Source organism: Oryctolagus cuniculus, chromosome 7, assembly GCF_051225735.1.
Source record: "Oryctolagus cuniculus isolate XC-2025 breed Fujian yellow rabbit chromosome 7, ASM5122573v1, whole genome shotgun sequence".
Lineage (NCBI taxonomy): Eukaryota > Metazoa > Chordata > Mammalia > Lagomorpha > Leporidae > Oryctolagus > Oryctolagus cuniculus.
The window spans coordinates 146,603,816-146,609,278 of NC_142873.1; positions in this window are offsets into that span (position 1 = coordinate 146,603,816).

A 5,463-nucleotide genomic window follows, 5' to 3' on the forward strand; every position below is an offset into this window, starting at 1 on the left:
CCTCCCCTCCCCTCCCGCGCCGGCTCGCGGCTACGTCCGGGGGCGGGGCGAAGGCCGCAGGGCACGCCCCGGACACGCCCCCGCGCCCGCCCGCCCCGCCCCTGCTCACGGTCCCGAGGACGGTGCTCCCCCAGGCTGCCCGACAAAGGCGCCGGCTCTTTCCGGGCTCCCAGCCGCCGTCCCCACCCAGTAGGGACCTGGGAATCCGAGAGACCTTGTCAAACCCTCCCCCTCCCCGCCACACACGCACCTCTGGTTCCTAGAGAGCCAGGCCATTGTAGAGATGGGAAGATTGAGGGTCACAGCAGTGGAGGGGGTAGGAGGGGCCGCAGGAGTGCAGGCCGAACCTTGCAGGACACTGGGCAGCAGTAGAAATAAAAGCCTGCCCTTGGTGAGACCAGCTCTGCACTTGAGCTGACCGCCCAGCACCACGGCTCCCTGGCCCCTCCTGGTAGCCTCGGGGACCGGGCAGCCTCTGGCGCTGCCCACTGAGGTGTTTGGGAGGAGACCGTGGCCCTTGACCCTGAGTTGCTGATGCTTCCCCCCGCCTGGGTCTTGTTCTTTAAGTATTTGAAATTTAAATATTTATTTTAAGGGAAGAGAGACTAAGAGGCAGAGATCTTCTATCCGATGGTTCACTCCTGAAGTGGCCACAGCTGCCAGGACTGGGCCAGGTCAAAGCCAGGCCAAAACCCGGAACTCCATCTGGTTCTCCCACGTGGGACCCTTCAGAAAATGCCCACCCGGGTCCAGCTGTGATGTGGCCGGAGCTGTGGTATAGGGAGTAAAGCCTCCGCCTGGTGCCGACATCCCGTGTGGGCAACTGGCTCGAGTCCCAGCTGCTCCACCTCTGATCCAGCTCCCTGCTCCGGCCTGGGAAAAGCAGTGGAAGATGGGCCAAGTGCTTGAGCCCCTGCACCCTCGTGGGAGACCTGGAGGAAGCTCCAGGCTCCTGGCTTTGGATCGGCCCAGCTCCGGCTGTTGCAGCCATTTGGGGAGTGAACCAGCAGACAGAAGAGTGATCTTTCTTTCTCTTTCTCTCTAACTCTGCCTTTCAAATAAATAATTAAAAACCAGAATCCAGCTGTGATCTCTCTGGGACCCTAATGCCCTTCTAGGAGGCTCCTCCCGCACAGTCTGGGCTCTGGGGTTCTTCACGCACCTGCAGAGTCTAGGCCTTCCCATCATGCTGAGCCCGAGGGAAGCAAAGAGCCAGCCCACGTGTGCGTCCTTCCAAAAGTTCACGGAAAATGGGATTAGCAGCGAAGTTTATTTTGATGCCAAACATTGAGAAATCCCCGCAGAGAGGAGTCTGCGGTAAGTTTGCAGGGGGTGCGTGTTAAGACAGAAACTATGCATGGGTTCCGAAATGTTTTTGCACCAACATAAACTTGCCTTTTAGTTCCATTTTTCCATGAAGCTGATGTACCCAAGCCAGAGCCTGGTTTATTCCAGGTGGCAGAGCCTCAGCAGGGCCAGCTTCTGCCCATGTGACGAGGCTGGACGTAGAGGCCTGCGGGCCTGCCTCTGCAGGGAGGGGGCGGGGCCGGCCTCCCTGTAGGGCTCCCTCTCCTCTCTGTGTAGCTGAAGCACTTTGTCAGCCATTCTGTCCTTCGTTCCTCCCAGACACTGGGAGCCAGTGATAGAGCGCCCGTGTAGACACTGTGGCCGGCGGTGGACCGCCTGTGTAGACACTGCGGCCGGTGGTGCACCGCCTGTGTAGACGAGAGCCCTGGGCCAGCCCTTATGAGGCCTCCAGGGCCCAGGGGCTGAGATCAGACTCGAGCCCCTGGGCTGTAGGTCCGAGTACACTGCCAGGAGCGCACACAGCCATCCGTCCTGTGGGTGTGTACACGCCTTTCGGAGCCTCATCTGTAAAAGGGCCAACAATGCCTGACCCACAGAGCTGTCCCTAAGGATTGAAAGACGGGGTTGGGAAGGCCGCGTCCTGCTCTTGAGAGCCTTCCTTTCAAGTTGTGTCCTCCAGGAAGTCTTCCCTGACTGCCACCTGTGGAGTAGGTTTCTTCCTGTGGTCTCCCACAGTCCTGAACACGTAGCATCGCAAGTGTTCTGCTACCTGTTCCCTCTCTTCTCAACTAGAATATGTGTGTTTTTTTTTTTTTTAAGATTTATCTTATTTATTTGAAAGGCAGAGTAACAAAGAAGGAGAGAGAGGTCTTCCATCTGCTGGGTCACTCCCTAAATGGCCACAACAGCTAGAGCTGGGCTGGTCTGAAGCCAGGAGCCAGAAGCTTCTTCCGTATCTCACACATGGGTGCAGGGGCCCAGGGACTTGGACTATCATACACAGCTTGCCTGGCTGCATTAGCAGGGAGCTGGATCAGAAGCAGAGCAGCCGGGACTCGAACTGGCAGCTTTACCACTGCGTCACAACGCCAGCGCCGACACTTGTGTCTTTGAAGGGCAGCAAGGGTTCCTGACTCATTTCTGAATCCCACCAGCTCGGTGAGGCGCCGAAGGGGGCTGCAACTCATTCAGTGCCCCTCAATCCTTCCCCGCCCCCATCTCTCCCTCCCTCAATCCTTCCCTGCCCCATCTCTCCCTCCCTCAATCCTCCCCCGCCCCCATCTCTCCCTCCCTCCACCTCTCCCTCCCTCAATCCTTCCCCGCCCCCATCTCTCCCTCCCTCAATCCTCCCCCGCCCCCATCTCTCCCTCCCTCCACCTCTCCCTCCCTCAATCCTTCCCCGCCCCCATCTCTCCCTCCCTCCATCTCTCCCTCTCTCCATCTCTCCCTCCCTCCATCTCTCCCTCTCTCTAGCTTTTCCCCACAAAGGACGGTGGTAATGGGTTGCTGGGTCCTCAGAGCTGAGCCCCCCAGCTCTCCTGAGCTAGCTGGGTCCTGGGACAGTGGAAAGAACATTCTGGAGCCTGGAGCAAAGCAGTCACGAGGCCTGGCTGCTCAGAGCGGCTGGTGGTGTCCGGCTGGCAGGGGGCACCATATGGGCCCGGGAAGCAGGCAGGCCTGGGAACGCTGAGCCTGCGATGGAGACTGCAGCCTGCCCCCCCCCTCCCGGAGGCGCCGTGCTGGGAGCTGTCAGCCATGCGGCCCCTGCTGAGGGGCGGCCTGCTAGTGCCCCTCTGCCAAGCACACAGACAGAAGGGCAGCGCTGTGAGGGGCCTCCTCGGAGGTCACCGTGTCCAGACGCTCATTGCGCAGGTGGGGAGGCCTGAGGTCCACGGAGGGTCGGGGACTTGGCCAAGGTCACGCAGCCGGCCAGGACCAGGCGCCGGATCTGCCGGCCTCCCGCTCGCTCCGGCTGCCTACGCAAGGCAGCGAGGCGGACGTGGGAGCGCACCAAATTGCAGACGAGGTTTTGAGACGATTTTTCTGATTTGTTTTTCTGTGTTTCTTCTTGGGTGCGTTCTGGAGCATCTGATCTGACTTCGTGCATCTCCCTAGGGGGAGAGAGAACACAGCGGATAGAGAGGGGATCCTGCTGGGATCTTTTGGGATCCTGCAGGTTTCACTGGCTTTCCTTTAGTGAGATGGCATCAGAGTGGCAATTGCACTGTTTTCTGCCGCTGTGGGCCTGCGTGGGCCCCCGGTGGGATGGCAGGTGCCCAGGAGCTGCTCGAGCTCTCAGCCCCTCTCCAGCGGCCTAGGCTGACCCCAGAGGCCCCGCTTTCTCCCCGCCAAGTCAGTCCCCTCGCCTGTTCATCTGTGAGTGAGAGGCAGCAGGAGAGAGAACAGCACCCAGGGGTCAGGCTTGTGGGTGCTGGTGCCTGCCACCCAGGCTGCACGGCTTCTTTACCTCCTGGCCTGGGGCAAGTCCTTCAAATACCATGGTCAGTGCCACGGACTAAATCCCTGTGACCCCCCCATGCCCCAAATTCATATGTACTGGGGCCCAGTGAAGCAGGTTAAGCTGCTGTTTGCAACACCAACATCCCATTTGGGAGTGCTGGTTCGAGTCCCAGCTGCTCCACTTCCGATCCAGCTCCCTAATAATGCACCTTGGAAGGCAGTGGAAGACGGTACAAGTGCTTGGGCCCCTACACCCACATGGGAGACCTGGATGGAGTTTCAGGCTGCTGGCTCAGCCTGGCCCAGCCCTGGCTGTTGTGGCCACTGGGAGTGAACCAGCTAATGGAAGTTCTTCCTCTGTTACTCTGACTTTCAAATAAATAAAGATCTTAAAAAAAATCCAGGGGTTGGCACTGTGGGGTAGTGGGTAAAGATGCCGCCTACAGTGCCAGCATCCCATATGGGTGCCATTTCGAGTCCCAGCTGCTCCACTTCTGATCATCCAGCTCTCTGCTATGACCTGGGAAAGCAGTAGAGGATGGCTCAAGCCCTTGGGCCTCTACACATGTGTGGGAAGACACAGAGGAAGCTCCTGGCTCCTGGCTTCGGATAGGCGCAGCTCTGGTTGTTGCGGCCAATTAGGGAGTGAACCAGCAAGTAGAAGACCTCTCTCTCTCTCTCTCTCTCTCTCTCTCTCTCTCTCTCCCCTTCTCTGTGTAACTCTGCCTTTCAAATAAATAAATAAACCTTAAAAAAAAAAAAAAAAACAGTCCCACATGTTCCAGTCCCCAGGAGGCCGCGTTGGGGGTGATTATGAGCCCAGAGCCCTCATGACTGGGGTCGGAGAGACCCCAGAGAACTCCCAGCCCGTGCTGCCCTGTGCGGTTCCAGTGGGAAGCCGGCCCCCGAGGAGCCAGGAAGGGCCCTCACCAGACAGCGCATCTGCCGGCACCTTGCACTTCCCGGCCCCCAGAGGTGCGGCAAAGAAAGGGCTGTGGCCCCTGCGCGCTCCCTGTGGAGACCCAGTGATTTGTGCAGTGCCCCAGGGTGCACCCCCAGCACCCAGGAAGTGCGTGTGGGGTGCTCTTTTCCTGAAACTAAAATCACTTTCCACACCTTGATCGTTGTCATTCTCAGCTGGTCCCGGGGAGGGGAGCGCTTCCAGTCTGAGCCGGGGTGGGGGGCACTCCTGCCTCAGCCCTCAGCCCCCCCCCCAAACACAAGCCCAGGTCTGAGGCTGCCTCTTCCAGGGAGCCCCGGGGAGCCTGGGTTGCTGGGGAGCCAGGAGCCCCTGTTACTCCTGCTGTGCTCGGCTCTGACCTTGTACCCACTGCCGGGCCTTTCCCGCCCGCTGTGCCCACCCACCCACCATCACCTCCGGGCCCCGCCTCAGACCCTTCCCACGCTGCTTCCTCTTCTAGAATCATCCAGCCAGAGTGCCTTCTCCACTCTCCCAGCCTCCCCACCTTTCCCCAAAACATCTACTCAGCCTCCTCCCCCACACTCACAAGCACAGCTGCCAGCACACACTCCTAAACAACCATCTGTCCACACAGCTGGGCTCTAAAACGGAACCCTCCAAGCCTCAGTGTCCTCATCTGTGCAATGGGCACAATGCCCACCTTAAAAGGCTCTGTGAAGCTTCTGTGGGATACTGTGTGGGCAATGCCTAGCCTGGCTCCTGGCAAGTGGCAA